Source organism: Pipistrellus hanaki (genome assembly GCF_964339955.1).
Source record: "Pipistrellus hanaki genome assembly, chromosome: 5".
Classification (NCBI taxonomy): Eukaryota; Metazoa; Chordata; class Mammalia; order Chiroptera; family Vespertilionidae; genus Pipistrellus; species Pipistrellus hanaki.
The window spans coordinates 68,378,018-68,396,090 of record NC_140507.1 but is presented as its reverse complement, the minus strand read 5'-3'; the positions used below and the strand labels follow the sequence as shown (position 1 = coordinate 68,396,090).

Genomic DNA, 18,073 nt, shown 5'->3' with positions numbered 1-18,073 from the left:
GAAAAGGCTGTACCTATTCACAATGTCATCAGTAATATATCAGAAGATCTGTTTTGCTGCTTATTCCCATCAGCATTACGGTCACAACCATCTAGAACCAACACCAAAATGCAGCTATATTGTTAGTAGTAGCTGTCAAGAAGCAATTAAAGGGCCCTAAACAGGCAAGTCAACTACTTGAGAGGCAATCTGGAGAAATGATGAAAGCAGGGAGTTTGAAGTAAGACTGCCTGTGCTCCTATCCTGGTGGTGTTCGTTATTGACATGTGATTTGGTAAAGTTACTTAACTTTGCAAAGATATGATTTCCTCATATGTAAGATGTAGTAATAAAGCTGCCCTCCCAACGTTGTGAGGACTAAATGAATGGATAGCACCTGACACAGGGCCTGTGCTCACTATTCATTTCTATAATTACAGAACCATTAAGGGGCTGAAGAGGCTACCTAATCTGGGGAGAATAATTTGCAGCATTTTAGAGAAACAATTATATTCTAGAGGGGCATTCACTAATGTCTTACACTAGGTAAAGCAAATGAACAATTTTACAAATACTGTTTGTTGCTAGTTGGCCCTCCAGGAAGACACAGTCACTGCACACAGAGTGAATATAAGCCAAAATAAGGTTCTACAATTTTTTCCCAACCTTAACAAGCACAGAGCAATGCTTTTATGTTAATTTTATTTCTAAATAACAAAGCGTTAAAGTGAAATCAAAGAGTTTTATAAGATACAATAAATCTCACAACTCTGGATTAAAACATTATTTGTCCACCTTTTCCCTCGCCATGATTAAAATAATTTAATACACATAGTTATTAAGATATGGTGTTTATTAAGTGTCAGGCACTCTGCAGAACTTTACAGTTAGCTCCTTTAATCCTCCCAAGAGTGTCATGACATAGTAATAATTTTCCCATCTTACAGGTGAAGAAAAGAAGGCACAGAGATTATGAAATTGCACGTTACAAAGGTGTAAGCTATAAATGGAAGGGTATTTTCTTTAATTTGATAAGGGGTTCCTAACCAAATCCTACATTATAGTTAATGATAAAGCATGAGAAACAGTTCTGCAAGTCAAGAACAAAATAAGAATACCCACTATGACTGCTTAATTTCAACTGAAAATGCTATATAATGTGATAAGACAAGAAAAATCTATAATAATAAAAGTGTAATATGCTATTTAGACCGGACATCCTTCTGGATGAAACCAGGGCTTCGAGGGAAGCCTGGGTCCCAGGTGCCAGAGGGAGCTGGTACCCGCAGCAGGGGGAAGGAAGGCCTACTCTTGCATGAATTTTATGCACCGGGTCTCTAGTAAGAGATAAAATGTTAGAAATAGAGAATTAAAACTGTCATCATTCACAGATGATAAAATTAGAAGACATTCTGAAAACACACTATTATAATTAATAAGGCAGTTCATCAAGGTTGTTGGGTATAAAATTAACATACCAAAATTAACTGAGTTCCTATGATGACAGCAATAAACAAGTAGTAAGTGCAAATAATAAAATAGAGTATCACTTACATAGCAAAAAAAATTAAATGTATCATAAAATAAAAGTAAAAAAAGAAGTGCGAAATCTTTACCAAAAAAAATTTATATATAGAGCTCTACTTAAAGATAATGTTAACTGGACAGAAAACAGACTATTACAAAAAAATAGGAGTCTTCACTAATCTACTTTTTTATAGAGTTTAAGAATCATATGGATTAGGTAAAAAAAAAAAAATAAATAAATAAAGAGCTAACATTAGGTAAAAAAAAATTTAAAGAACAATGATCAGAGAGTATTTAAATTTTCTGATATTACAAATTAGTATAATGTGATTAACAGCAGGATATTGCACTGGGATAGCTAATGGACCAATTAACTAGGAATAAACTTCAAAAAAGAGGCACACATATATCTTGGACTTTGACAAATGATAAAAATAGCACTACCAATATATGGTGTTGGGAAAGTCTGTAACCCATTTGAAAAAAAATTACTTGGAAATAGAAATGAGGAACCAAGAGTGGTCAATAAATGAAGATATGAAAAGATGCTTTATCTCACTATAATCTGGGAAATACAAACCTTAGGTTGGTTAAAATTAAATAGACTGTAATACTAAGTATTGGAAAGAATGTAATCTATTTATATATATAAAAAAAAGCCTAGGTGACTGTTACAACCGGTCGACCAACTAGTTGCTATGATGTGCACTGACTACCAGGGGGCAGACACTCGACCCAGGAGCTGCCCCCTCGTGGTCAGTGCACTCCCACAGCCCACCATCCCTAGTCTCTCCCCGCTCCCCCCTCTCCCGCCCTCCTCCTACCCTGCCACCAGCACTGTTCGCCAGCCAGGTAGAGGAACCCCATCTGTGCACAAATTCATGCACCGGGCCTCTAGTAGAGTATAAACTGGTAGAACACTCTGGAGAACAATCTGGCAATACCTAAAAATGCTAAAAATATACATACTTTAACATATACTCAACTAAAAAAAGCATATCTGGGTATGCTACACAGCTACTAACTTGAGGAAAGTAGTAACCTCTGGGGAGGGAGAAAAAATGAAGGTTGTTGATCTTAGCTTTAGTAATAACTTGTCTTTAGAGAGGGGAGGGCAGGAAGGAGATCTGATTCTCCCCCTCACCTCCCAAAAAGGGCAAACTATTAACATCTACCTAAGGGTGTCTTTTCTGTATTGTCATTAGATACTTCCGCAGATATCAGAATTATGTAATTATACCTTTCCTACTATTGTGAAAATCTGAAGTGTTTATTTTCCTTATGACAAAAGTCTCATGGTGCAAAAATAGAATCTAAAAGGCCATAATAAATAAATATTTTAGTATTAGTATAGCATTTGCTAGCATATTTGTTATTTTTCAAGGAACTGTGCTTGGTAGTGATAATGGCCTATAATTTTCATTTTTTTAAAAATATTTATTTTATTGATTTTTTTTACAGAGAGGAAGGGAGAGAGATAGTTAGAAACATCGATGAGAGAGAGTCATCTTGCACGCTCCCTACTAGGGATGTGCCTGCAACCAAGGTACATGCCCTTGCCCAGAATCAAACCTGGGACCCTTCAGTCTGCAGGCTGACGCTCTATCCACTGAGCCAAACCGGTTTCGGCTATAATTTTCATTTTGATATCTCACTTATCCTGATGCAAAGTGCACAAGACCTAAAACAACTGAAATGGCAATGAAATGCGATGAAGTGTGAATACTACCTCGCACTTTATTATATATTGTTGAGAAGGATGATTCAACAATAAATGAACTTGGGGGGAAGGGAGAAACAAAGGTAACTCCTAAATTTTTAAATTATTGAGATTACTTCGGTATTTTTAATGAACTTCTTGATACTACCTAATCTTACAAACTTTGGGAAAACACTTCTCTAACAAGACCTGGCAAAGCTTTATAATTTTATGGTAAATTTTTAAACTGATATAAATATCTATTTACTAGAAATGTCATATTAATATGATAGCTATATTTATAAATATACATATTCATAAAAATACACATCAATGCTGACATTTGAAAAGAAATTCTAAAAATAAAAGTGGACCTTAGGTTAGAATGGAATAGGAATTGGAAATTTCATTGTATGAATTACCCTCACTAACAATAAAAATTGACAAATATTTTCTATTTAATACTTAATTAGCTGTTTCCCAGCAAGTGAATAAAGTAAATACTGTTGATGCCAACTCAATTGTCAAGGCTCAAGATCACACAGTTAATAACAGATTGAATTCGCACTCAAATCAGCACAAGTTCCAAGTGCTTTCTCTTAAATCATTCCAACTAATAGGAATAAGAACAACTTTGACAGTGCACTATGCTAAGAGTGACAGATTTAATATGGATAGAAGATTTGGATAGGACAAAACATCCAAGAATCTTAGAAATAACTGTGACGATAGTTTTTTCTAGTCATCTTTTCTAACTGCTCCCTCCATACTGTTTCCCTATTGTGCCACTATCAAACCCCTGCCAGATTACCTCTACGGCAAGCAGCTTGGAATAGACTGATAAGGGAGAGCATTTGATTAGTCCATTCAGACTACTGACATTGGATTCCATGTCTCCAGAAGCTGTACACTAGTGTATTTTAATATTTTTTAAATGTCCTATTTCCTAATGATAAAATCCACATGTGTGTGTTTTTTTAATTTAGTTTTTTCCCCCTATAGTCTACCTTAGCTTCCACAAAAATCATAAAATATTGGGGTTAAAGGGGCTTTGAATTAAAAATGGATAATAAAATTAAAAGCTAAAATAAAACTTCTGGGAAAGCACTGTTCAAAAGAAATACAATGCATGCCACACACAATTCTAAAATTTCTAGTAGCTAAATTAAAAATAAATAAATAAAGAAACAGGTTTAAATTACTTTTAGTAATATGTTTAACCCACTAATCTAAATTACCATTTCAATGTATAATCAATATAAAATTTTATTCACATATTTTTAAAATTACTTGTTTATACTAACTCTTTAAAATCTGGTGTGACCCTTATACTTACAGGGTATTTCCATTTAGAGGTTAAATTTTCATCTGAAATATTTTATATGGATTTATATTTCATAAAACTTATAGTTGTAAAAAGTAGCTCCACATATACAAGTACTTATTAACATATCTAAAATTTTTTCAATAACTGAATTGCATGTCAATCTTTAAAAAACAAATTAATTAAATTGAGATACAATTTAAAATTCAGTTCGTCATACAAACAACATTGTGAGTGTTTAATAGCCACATGCAATTAGTGGATACTATATTGGAAAGGGTAACTCTAGAAAAACAGGAAAATCTCTGTGCCTTGGGTTGGGCAAAAATTTCCAAGATTAGACACAAAAAGCAAGAAACATAAAAGAAAATCTAAAAATTTGACTTAATAAAAATTTAAAACTTGGTCTTCAAAAGACATTCTTAAGAAAATGAAAGATAACACACATTAGGAGAAAATACTTGCAAAAGGCATATTTGATAAAGAACTTGAATACAGAAGATAAAAAGAATTCTTTCAACCTGAGAACACAAACAATGAAATAAAAATGGGCAAAATATGAATAGGCATCCACTGAAAAAGAAATATAGATGGCAAATTAAAAGATCCTAAACACTAATCCTTGAAGAAATATAAATTAAAACCATAATAAAATGTCACTGCATTCTTACTTGAAGGGTCAGAATTAAAGATTGACAACTTGGAAACCTTATACATTACTAGCATAATGCTTTTGAGATTCATCTTTGTTTCTGCAAATACCATTCGCTTTTATTACTAAGAAATATTCCATTTATAGATATACCACAGTTTGCTTATCCATTCACAGCTGATGGATGTTTGGATTGTTATTTTCAATTTTTGATGATTATGAATAAAACCTTCTATAAAATGTCACATACAGGTTTTTGGAGGGGCATATGATTTTATTTCCCTTGCATAGGTACTTAAAGAGTGGGATTGCTGGGTTATATACGTTCAACTTTGTAAGAAACTCCCAAACTGTTTCTGAAAGTGGACAATTATTTTTAGCTTAAATAAGCCAGTCAGATTTTGTTGGGCTGTGTATTATAGCATCCAACATCTCCTTTAACCTAGGCATAAAGTATCAGTTCTAATTGTGCTTCTAATTTGGTATTAGCCCACATGAATCCCTAAATTCTTTGGGCCTCAAATTTCCTCACCCACCATTTCACTGGGGCAACCAAAATCCTTGGTCTTTTATATAATCTGCCAACAAGACGTGTCTGTGCCACTTTATTCTTTTACAATTCACTTTCTGAAAGTATAAAAGATTACATGATTTATAAGCTGGAAGGAATTCCAAGATCATCTAGTCCAAATACCTCTTTTCAAAATGAAGAACCTCTCTCTTCCAAGGCTTATGAGCTTTCCTCTCCACCAACACACCAGAGTATACACGTTCAATGACATCAATAAATGTAGCTCACTGGGAGGCGCTCCATGCCCGAACAGGGTGTATAACATTCGTAATGTGTCAGGGAAAGAGGGAGGTACTGAGACTCCTTGCCTTATAACCCCACCACCCTGAGTTAAATTGCTCCCACTGAGCCAGATTTGCCTAATTTGATACTATTATCCCTGCTAAGAATTTTGGGCCAGGCCCCGACACACTCAGAGACTTCTATAAATACATTTCAATTTTATTTGGTAATCTTTCACTTATTCCGCTTTATATCTTGATTCTCTATCTTGCAGGAGAGCTGTTAAATGTGTCAATCATACAAACTGTCAAAATGACTACACAACTGGATAAAAAAAAAAAAAGAGGGTAATTTTCCACTCGAGCAGAAACTCTGCAGCATGCGTGGTGATCGCAGAGAAAGGAGTCACTTTCTGGTTGGAAAGTGGCTAAACACCATGAGACCTATGGCAGCGCCCGCCTGCCTATCCTGTCCTCTGGCTTGGCTTTTCATAAAAATGAGTCAAGAAGCAGAAACTGGTCCTAAAAAGCTCTCCCCACACCCCTCCCCCTCCCACCCAGAGAAGCTCAGAAAGAGGGAGAATGTTGACAGTAAACATTAAGGGTGAGAGAGGGGAGAGAGCAGGGGCTGACTTGGGAATACATACTGGCTGTCTGGCACCAGAACTTTAAAAATGTTAGAAAGTAACTACAGATAAAGAAAAGCCCTCAGAGCTGTGTATAGGACATCAAAGTATTTTCTAAAATTCACTGGAAGCATATACAGGTTGTCCCCCCAAAATGTATACACAGTTTAACAGTGGATAGCTCAACTTTGAAAATGAAATGTATTTTAATAAACACTGCCTTTATAATTATTCAAAGTGTGCGCATACATTTTTTTGGGGGGATACTCTATGCATACCAAACTGGTAAAAGTGGTTACTGCTGGGGAGAGGGTGGTTGATCATATTGGAACCTTCACTGTTTACTTTCAAAACTCTGTACTCTTGACTTATTTTTTCAAAAACATTAACTAGATTTCTTTAAAGAAGATTTTTTTTTTTTTTTTTGAATAAAGAGTAATTAACATAGAGATTTCTATTGGCAACCAAGTTTTAAAGGAGGTGGAGAGGAAAGGAGATAAAGAAATAGGAGCTAGAAGATAAGGATGGAAATAGTTAATAATAATAAATTAATAAGTACTACTCTAATCTTATTCCATAGATATACAAATAGTTTCATTGGAACTATGTATATATCTATGATCCCAAGCAAAAGCTGTATCCCATCCACTTTAATACAAAAAAACATTGTATTAAACGTCATATATGATTGACCTATGCTTTTTTTTTATTTTATTTTGTTCTACAGTATTTGTTTTACCTGTGATTGGTTTTCAGGTATTTAATGACCAAATATTATGTCCTATAAGAAAAAATACACTAAGGCTGACAAAAGTGCTAGTAAAAAGCAACATATAATATGATTATGATTGAGAAAGGTAAAGATCATTTTAAAAGGAGAAAAAAGTATGAAAATGATAAGTATAATACTGGGATGAATTAAATAATAGTAAAAGCAATTTAAGAACAATGATATTGAAAATCTGCAGCAAAGAAAGTAGAAAAAAGATTAACAAAATGCTATAAAACTTGTAAATGGCTAAGAGGATCAGGTTGAGAATATGTTGCGTTAAAGAAGCCAAACACAAGTAAGTACATACATGGATTAACTAGATAATTTATGTTCGTTGTACGGTATGGAAATTATATATCTATACATATATCCATACCTTGAGGATGGCATCACACATCCTAGTGATTTACCTATATACAACCTGTCGATGTGACTATGTATTTATCACAGAATATCTATGTATATATTTATCAGTTCTGCAGAAATAGGATCCTCCCAAACTTTCTCAATAAAGACGAAAGTCAAGGAATTCACTGAGTGTCTCTGTTCTCTTTTGCCACCTGGGCACTCATCGCATGTGGTGCCCATCAAATGGTCCCATTGGTTCTCCAGAAAAGAAAAAAAAAAAAAAGAATAAAAATTTTGGTAATCTTTCACATTCTGATGTATTTATGAATTCTGGTATTACTTATGAGGCCTTCGTCAAGTGCTTAGAAAAATCTTGTTCTAAGTAGGTAATTCTGACTTTGCTTTGATGCATTTGCTAAGCATGCTGATGCTTCCTGTTTTAACTATATTTCACTTTTTGAAAATGTTTTCTGTAACTGCAATGAATTGTACCTTTTTTTTATTTCTGAACTCCTTTGCCCGATTCCAAAGGGATGATGAATAAGGCTCCAGGTGTTTAAATTCTTACTTTAAGCTCCTAAACTTTCTGTTACTGTCCAAAGCACTGTCTCATATTTAAAACCCACCACTGTGGCTTCAGTCTAACTTTCTAACGTCTACTTCTAATACATTCACTAAGTCTACCCCTGGTCCCAAATGCAGTGACCTAGTGCTCCAATCACATGTACAAATCTTTCACATGTTACTAACACATGCTGAACGAAACTGTTGATATTCTGAATAAGGAGAATGGGAGAAAACAGAAATGTGCCCAATTTTGTACACATTGCTATGAAGCTGAACGTCTCATTCTGAATCTTTTTTTAAACCACTTTTATTAAGGTATGATTGACATGTAAAAATGCACTGAAATATATTTAGTATCCATATCTCGATGAGTTTGGGGATAAGTATATACCCATTAAACCATCACCACTATCCAGGCATCCAGAAACATCCATCACTTCTCAAAGTTTCCTCTCACTTCCATTATTATTATTTCTTGTGTGTGTGAGGGTCAAAAACACTCAACATAATCTAAATGCTTTTTTCCCCTCTTGTTAATCCTTACCCACGGATGCCTTTTCCATTGTTTTTTTCAGAGAAAGTGGAGGGAAGATGGGGAGACACATTCACTGGTTGTCTCCTAAATGTACCCTGCCCAGGGCCGGGGATTGAACCTGCAATTTAGGTACATGCCCTTCACTGGGAACCGAATCCATGATCCTTTGGTGAGTGGGCTGACACTCTAACCAGTGAGCTACACTGGCTAGGGCTAAATGCTTTTTAATTTAACTGTTCCTCCCACCCACAGTAAGATAAAACGCTCCTCCACTAATGTATTTGTCAACCAAGGCACCAGCCCAAATTGCATTTCTCTAGGAAGCTCTGATTGATTCTTTGGTTGGAATTCATCTTTCATGATTCTAATCTTACATACCTTACTAGTGCCTTTATCATAGTCCATCACTAAAACTACATACACTTAGCCCCATGCATAAATAATATACACAGTATACTGTGTCTATGGTTTGTTAAACAGTAAGTTATTGATAGGTAGAATCTATGTGTTATTTATCTTTTGTATGCCCCACAGCATCAAGGAGGTTTTGTATAAGATAGGCATTTACTAACATTTGTTATTCTTTCTCTTATCTGTTAGTTTTAACTATCACATAGTTATTCATCAACAGTTTCTTCCCATTGGATCTACAGAGCGTGAATCAAATATAGCTTAAAATAAATAAGCTACTGTCTAAGGTTCCAAAATTCTTTTTGTTTCTGTTGAGATTATTTTTGGTGTGGTAATTATGTTTATTTTAACAAACTGTTTTGTTTACATTTCTTGCCTTTATCAGGCCTGTCTCTTAAGTACAGAGAGGGAAACTATTTCTGGCTGTTCTGTTTTCCAAGGAAACCTTGCAATTTTCTTTTAAGGTCATAGAAGTCTTTTATTTCTATGAGTCTGCTATGCACCATCTAAGACTTTAAGTTATAAAAACCATTGTTTTCTCAAAAGTCTGGAAAAAGCTTGCAAGATATAATTAACTGCCTAGAATAAACAATACAACATAAATAGATCTTCCCCTTAGAAAATAACTTGCTGTTGGGCTATATGAAAGAATCTTTATTAGCAAGAAAGCAGCAACAGTAGATAAATTAAAATATACAAAAATTTCAAGACAAAAGTCAATATAGCAGTGACATGCTGAGTTTGAGCAGCATGCCCGCTCACATCAGAAATAGAACAGAAATGCCTACCACCACGACTAGTCCAAACTATTCTATTCTGAAAGTATAAAACAATGTAATCACACTATGGGGGAGGGGCTATAAGGGGGGGAGATGAGGTGTAAAAAAATTATCTGCAAAATTAAACGGGTGGAAAACCCAACAGAATTAACTGGGAAAATTACTAAAAATTAAAATAAGAAAACTCAACAAGTAGCTGTAGAGAGAATTAAAAAAAAAAAAAAAAATCCACCCTGGACCATATGGCTCAGATGGTTGGAGTATCGTCCTGAACACTGAAAGGTCATGGGTTTGATTCCCGTCAGGAATCATACCCAGGCTGCGGGTTCCATCCCCAGTGGGGGCACATGCATGAGGCAACTGATTGATGTTTCACTCTCACATCCGTGTTTCTCTCTTTCTCTTAGATCGATAAAAGCATTTCCTCAGGTGAAAGAAAGAAAGCCGGCTGGTTGGCTGAGTGGTTGAATCTTGAAGATATTATGCTAAGTGACATCTGAAAATGGGTGGTGGTGATGGCTGCACAAAAATGTATAAGTAAGTACTTAATGGCATTGAATGATACGTTTAAAAAATTGTTAAAATAGCTGAAACCGGTTTGGCTCAATGGATAGAGAATCGGTCTGCGGACTGAAGGGTCCCAGGTTCGATTCCGATCAAGGGCATGTGAATTGGTTGCGGGCACATCCCAGGTGGGGGGTGTGCAGGAGGCAGATGTACAATAGATGTTTCTCTCTCATTGATGTTTCTAGCTCTCTGTCCCTCTCCCTTCCTCTCTGTAAAAAAAAAAAAAAAAAAAAAAATCAATAAAATATATTTAGAAAAAAAATTTGTTAAAATAGTAAATTTTATGTTATGTGCATTTTACTGCAATAAAAAAAAAGTAATGCACAAGTAATGAAGAGACCTATAGCAAGTAAAATAATTGAATTAGTGCCCTTGTCTGGTGGCTCAGTCAGTTAGAATGGATCTTCCCTGGTTTGGGTGTACACTGGAGGCAATCAATAGATATTTCTAACATCTATGCTTCTTTCTCTCCTCTGTCCCTTCCTTTCTCTTTCTCTCTCTCTCTCTCTCTCTCTCTCTCTCTCTGCTTCTTTCTCTACTCTGTCCCTTCCTTTCTCTCTCTCTCTCTCTCTCAAATCAATAAACATATCCTCGAGAATTAAAAAAAAATAGTCAATTAAAAATCTTCCCACAAAGAAAAGCCTAGTCCCAGATGGCATCATTGATGAATTCTATCAAACATTTAAAGGAGAAATAATATCAATTCTTCATATCCCTCCAGGACAGACAGCAGGAGGAAACATTTCCCAATTATGAGAACACTATTTCTCTCTGATACTAAAACCAAACAAAGATAGCCTAAGAAAACTGCAGACAGGTATCTCTCATGAATGGATCTGAGAAAATCCTCAACAAAATATCAAACCGAATCTAGCAACACATATTGTAAAAAGGATTACACAACATGACCAAGTGGGAATTATCCCTAGAACACAAGCTTGATTTAACATTCAAAATTCAATTAAGGTAATACACCATACTAATACAATAAAACTCAAAAACCATAGGATCATCTTGCTATCCTAAGGAAAACCATTCCATAAAATCCAAGACCTGTTCTTGAGAAAAATGCTCAACAAACTAGCACTGGAAGGGAACACCCTCAACTCGATAAAGGGCATCTATGAAACACCTACAGCTCACATCATATTCAACAAAAACTGAATGCTTCCCCCCTGAGGTCAGAAAAGGGGACAAGATGGAAAGAACGTCTGTCTGCACTTCTATTCAATATTATACTGGAGGGTCTGGCCAGTGCATTTATGCAATCAAGAGAAATAAAAACTTAAGTCCACACAATAAAAGTATCTGCAAAGGGTAACATTCTAAATGTCTATTAACTGGTACCTGGATAAACCAAGTGTGGTGTATTCATATGGTGTCATATTATTGAGCGACACAAGCTACAACATGGATGAGTCTCAAAAACATTATGCTAAGTGAAAGAAGTCAGACACAAAAGACCGCATATTGGATGAGCCAATTTATATGAAATGACCAGAAAGGGCAAATCTACAGACAGAAAGTAGATTAGTGGTTGCCTGGACTGACTGCTAATGAGCACAAGGAATCTTTCTGGAGTGGTGGGAATATTCTGAAACTGAAATGTGACTGTTGCCTAACTCTGCAAATTTCCCAAGAGTCATTGCATTGTGTCCTTTAAATGCATGAGTTCTGTGGTAGGTAAATTATACCTCAATAAAGTTATTTACAAATATAAAAAAAGGTAATGATTATAGTAATACCATTTACATTACTACTACTGCTTGTTTACCCATATTTTCACATGCTGAAAAAAATAGGGGTAGAATTACTACGTTAGAACATGCAATTATGCCTTGCTCTACTTTATTAGAATAGATAAGTGCTTAAGTATTGTATATAGGGAAAGAAAACTTCTGCTTAGGCCATAAATCTGAGAAATGGATTATTTAGTAATGTAAGACATTTTATTATTTGCCTCTCTTCATACACATAAGTGAAAAATAAACTGTGCCGTAAGGGCAAAGAGGGTGTTTAGTTTTACATGTTGTGAAAACAATCACTTTTTAAAACATCATCTATCTGATTACCTTCCCGAAAGTTAAAGCTGTGCTTTTAATAAATTTATATGTTTTACAATTTAAGCATCTCCTTCAGTTACCTGGTCAAACAGGGACAACTTAAACTTCCTGTTTTTCTCAAAGGGAAGTTCCCACCACATAGTTCTTTGTTGTGATCACTTGGGGCTTTCAGCCGATTCCTTTATCCTACAGTCTTTCCTATTCCCCATTCCACCATTGGTTTGCATTCCTGCCTTTTCTCAGGATATCTGCAAATTCTAGCATCTACCTCTTTCTTAGCCTTCCTGAGATGTCAACTCCTAGCTTCACCTCACTGGTCATCCCTTTTCTGGGGGGTACGAGGGATCTCCTCAGCCATTTACACACACTTGGCCCATCTGTCTCTCCAATTTGCTTGATAACGTGATATCGTCATCTTCATTACTGCACCCATGCATCAGCATTTTCAAAGCAACACCATAGATGCTTTTTAAAAAACTTTTTTTTTTTTTTTAATCTGAAGAAATTTGCTCCCCTTTGGGTACTTTCTGTTTATAAAATGTGGCTGAAGTTTAGTAGACAAGAGGGTGTGAGGGTTGCTGAAAGAAAAAAGTTACCAGTAACTTTTTTGACATTGAGTAAGACAATGTCACTTTGTAAAGAGACAGATGGCCTTGTTGGCGAGGACTGGGAAATGAATTTTCATATACTATTGGGTACAATGGTAAACTAGTGGCCACACCTGTTAAAACTTTAAGGCATATTCTTGGACATAGTTAAATATATTTTTGACCATTGCATTAAAAAAAAATACTGAACCAGTACCCAACGATAATTCCACATCAGGAAGTTCACTGTAATATTGTTTGAATTGCACAGCTAGCCTGCTAGACTTTGGTTTCATAAATCTATTTTGCTCGCTGAAATCTATTCAGTGCCTTGAGCAATGCCGAGCACAGAGGAAGCCAATGCTCAGGAAGATTTGTTGAATGAATAAAATGGGTGATGGAGACCTGAGGGGCATCATGCCTGGGCCTCTGCTGGTAGTTAGCAAGCCAAGAGGTGAATGCTCCATTAGCAATGCTAGGCCTTAAGAGTTCCATGGCTATGCTGACCTCTTGGCCCTTGTCCGTCAAGGATGCAATGTTGATGTTGATCTTCGCAGCAAATGGCAAAGGGATGTATGTACTCGGAGCAAACCAGTCACAAAACAAATGTGCTTGTGTAGCTACAAGCAACAGCACTGCTGGCTTGCTTGTTTAGTAAGTGGTATATACATCCATCCATCCATATATTTTTTTTTCTTCAATTCAACTATTATTACCCTAAAAAAATCTATCATCAGTATACATTTTTTTTTCTTAATAAGTATAAAAGATTTAATCTTCACAGCAACCATTAGGGCTCTGAAATGCCCCCAAATAACCTGTTTTTTATCTCAGAACACTACTGAACAAGGTAAGTGACTTGGACTTATGTCATAGCTTTTTAGAGTTTGAGGAAATCATTTTAAAGGAGGAAAAAACCTATCATACTGTAACCATTGTCTTTACATCATAAAGACACAGGAGGGCACTCTAATCAACCAGCAAAGAAAACCAGAAAAGATAGTGAAAGTTATGTTGACATTTTAACAATCTTACTGCAATGGGTGAATTAAGCATCAGTCAATGTGTGAATGTTTGTAATTTACAGCAAGCGATTTTCCATTAATCCAAATTCTAAGAAGCCAAAAGGACTCCGAAATTCTGTAAATTGGAGAAAGAATCCATCCCTCTCAGATCCACACCTTTCTAAAGATTTGTTCAATTGACCTTGGGACAGGATTTGCCCCTTTCAAGCAAAGGTCTTCTATACAAACTTCAATTCCACCTGTTTTTTTGTTTTGTTTTATTTTGTTTTGCTCCACTAGGAATAACCCAAGAATCCACTTCTTTACTCCATCTCTTTTCCTAGGAGAAATGGTCAGTTAAAAGTTTGAGCCTCCCCCAAAGCCAGTAGTAATGAGATAGCATTTTGTACAAAGGAGCATAGAACACTAAAGAATATATCTTAGGGCTTTCTTGAGTTTTTAAATTTATAAATACAACTACAGCATATAATTTCCTCCATCAAATTAAAAAAAAAAAGTATAGCATAGCAAGCATTTAAATGAGCTTTCTTTCAGACCTTTAACAAGAGAACAACAATAACTTCAGAGATCCATAGATTCCTAGGCAATCAGAACCATTCATAAAGGATTATCAATTCATCTTAAAAGTCACATTCAAATTTGTGCTTCAGCAAAATTACAAATAATTCCTTGTCATCAATCTGTGGGATCAAATATAATAGTCAATGTGGAAAATATTAAAACTTTGAATGCCAACGGTATATTGTGGTTGCATCTTTGTTGACTGAGTTGATTAGAGGATTCTCTCCATCTCTGGAACTATCTATAGCAGCTGTTGCCAACTGGTGGTCCTCGGACCATTGGTGGTCTGTGAGGTCCGAAAGGTTGGTGACTGCTGATGTATGACACATGCTGCATTCTCGAGCTGCTTATTATTATTATTATTATTATTATTATTATTTTATTCACTTTAACCTTCATCTATTTGAATGGCTAAATTCCTTGTCATCATGTTTCAAAGTCAATTTCTGTCAGTGTATTCAGTTTTGTTTTGTTTTTTTTGTAAGTTACCTGGTGAATTCTAGTTCCTTATCCTTAGCTGAATTGGCCATCAGGGTGTACCCAATTGGGCTCAATCTATACTAAAAGAGAACATGCTCTAAAATTTGCTAATTCAGAGGACACATTTTTAATTTTCCTGTTCCTTTTTAAAACAATTCTGGTTCCCTGAAGATACTAATGAATTTCTTCAGTTAGATAAAGCTCCCTGAATATGGCATCATATTATAGACAGTCCCTAAAATCTGTTCAGTTGGTATCTAAGAAGGAGATTTTTAAGGATTACATTATAATGACATATATTGTCTTCCCTTGGGTGTGTAAAAAGCCACCAGGAGAATGTGTAAAGTTAGAGAACTATAAATGGTATCAGAGGCTAATGTGGGTAGTAAAAAAAATAACTTGGGCACTCAACTGGTATGATCTTATATGGAGTCCTTTGTATTATCAAGAAAGTTTCCAAACTTCAACTTTTTGCCAATAATATCTTTTAAGATCTTAAGTTAACCAAACCATAATTTAAAGATAATTTTAAAACTAGCCCTGAAGGGCGGATGAGAGGCAAGGGAAGGTGAGGTGAGGAGATTCCTTCCCTTCGGAACGTGCCTCCCACTGCATCCTCTCCAGAGCCTCCAAGGTACCAGACCTAAAGGCTTTCCGCAGTGATCCTTTGATTATTTTTACTCCCCTGGACCCATATGTTCTAACAGAATTGTAGCAAACTATAATCATCAAGAAAAAACAGCTTCGAATAAGCTATCAGTCTGCACCCGGGCTTCCTCTCTTTAAGGGCGGCTGGGCAGGGTGCTGGCGTCCTTGCCCTCATCAAGCAGCAGACTCTTGAGGAAGGATCTTGGGTTCAGACCTTGGCTGTACCGCCTTTTTCTTCTGGGTAACTTTGAACGACATCACCTCTCTGGAGTTCAGATTTTAAAATGGGACTATCATCCCTGGGGCCTAGATCAAAGGATTAAATGGACCACTGACTAAGAAGAACCTTGCACAGTGCCTGGCACACAGTAATTGTTCCATAAGGGGTAGCATTTATTTTGTTTTTTCACTCCAATGTTACAGCCTACTGTAATGTTTTAACTTGACCCCGTAAGCTTTTCTCAATGATATTTACAGACTTTGATAAACCTTCAGATATTATCCAACTACTATTCAGTGGTGTTACACTATGTTGGACCTTGGGAATACACAGTCTAAAAGAGGGAGGAAATAAAACCAATCATCACAAATGCTACAAAAGGAGGTGTGCTATGGAAGCATCTGAGAGGGGTGGGCACCTAATTAAAGGAAACCTTGAGGAAGTGCTATTTAAAAAAACGTTTTAAATATATTTTATTGATTTCAGAGAGGAAGGAAGAGGGAAAGAGAGATAGAAACATCAAGGATGAGAGAGAATCTCTGATTGGCTGCCTCCTGCACTCCTTCTACAGGGGATCAAACCCTGACTGGGAATTAAACCCTGTCCTCCTGGTTCATAGGTTAACACCGAACCACTGAACCACACTGGCTGGAAGAGGAAGTACTATTTCCACAGAGACTGAAATGTATAAAGAAATTAGGCAGGGAGAAAGTGTAGGCAATGGAACATATTGTGAAGTCCCAGAGGCAAAAGAGAGCAGGGGAAGTTGAGGAACCTGGGAGATGTGTAAAATCATTGGAAATGGGAGAACAATGGAGATGAGGGCTAGACACAAACCTGGAGAGGTAGGGAGGATCAGTCAGTCATGTGAAAAATGATAAAACTTTATCCTAAAGGGCAAAGGGTACCTGCAGTTTAAAACCTTTTAGGATGCAGAGTAGAAAATGGATTGGAGAGGGAAACGGCTGAATGTAGACAGCCCAGATACGTCTTTTGAATTCCAAATGTCAAGTGAAAAGAGCCCCTTCAAAGTATTAGCAGCACTGGAGAGAAACAGACCTGTTCAAAAACAGAAGAAGACTGAGTAAGATGTGGTCACAGACTGGGAAGGGTATTTTGGAAGTCATAATCTCAAACCCAAGAATGTGCTCAATAAAATGTATTTCTGTGTTTCATGAAATAAATGTAAAACATGGCTTACTACATATTCCAGGAGCAGCACACAAAGTTAAACATTTTAGGCCATGGGAATATTTATTATAACTCTACAGGAGGCATATCACACAAAAGGAATCTAATTTACTGGCAGTATTTTTGAAACCACTTTGCTATGTTGATAGAAATTCTGCATTACAGATCATCTATTAACTACCAAATGAGTTTTTGGTGTGTTTTTTAAATCCTCACCTGAGGATTTTTCTCCCATTGATTTCTAGCGAGAGTGGAAGGAAAGAAGGAAGGAAAGAAGGAAAGGGAGTGGGGGGGGGGTGGAAAGAGGGAGAGAGGTAAGAGAGGGTGAGAGAGAGAAACATCAATGTGAGAGACAGGTACATTGGTTGCCTCCTGCACACTCCTACTGGGGCTGGGGAACCTGCAACAGAGGTATGTGCCCTCACCAGGGAGGTATGTGCCCTAACCTGAGACCCCTCTAACCACTGAGCAGAACTGACCCCTCTAACCACTGAGCAGAACTGGCCTGGGCCCAAATGAGTTTTTAACACTTCCCTAGAGCTATCTTTTGGTTCTTAAAGGAAAAAAAGAAGTTTCTACTTTTTTCCCTTCCATGATTTCACATCTCTAAATAAATGAAGCAGGAGGATATATTGAGCAAACCAAAGTATAGGGGTGGCCAAAAGTAGGTTTACAGTTGTTTGTATGGAAAAAAAAACACATGCAGGTTATAATTATTAC

General features: G+C 36.2%; 1 protein-coding gene across 1 annotated transcript in view; it reads right to left on the bottom strand.

Moving 5' to 3' along the window:
• The window catches only part of INTS9 (integrator complex subunit 9), an 80,721-nt gene that overhangs the window by 60,630 nt on the left and 2,018 nt on the right, over positions 1 to 18,073 (bottom strand). The gene's annotated exons all lie outside the window — the stretch shown is intronic.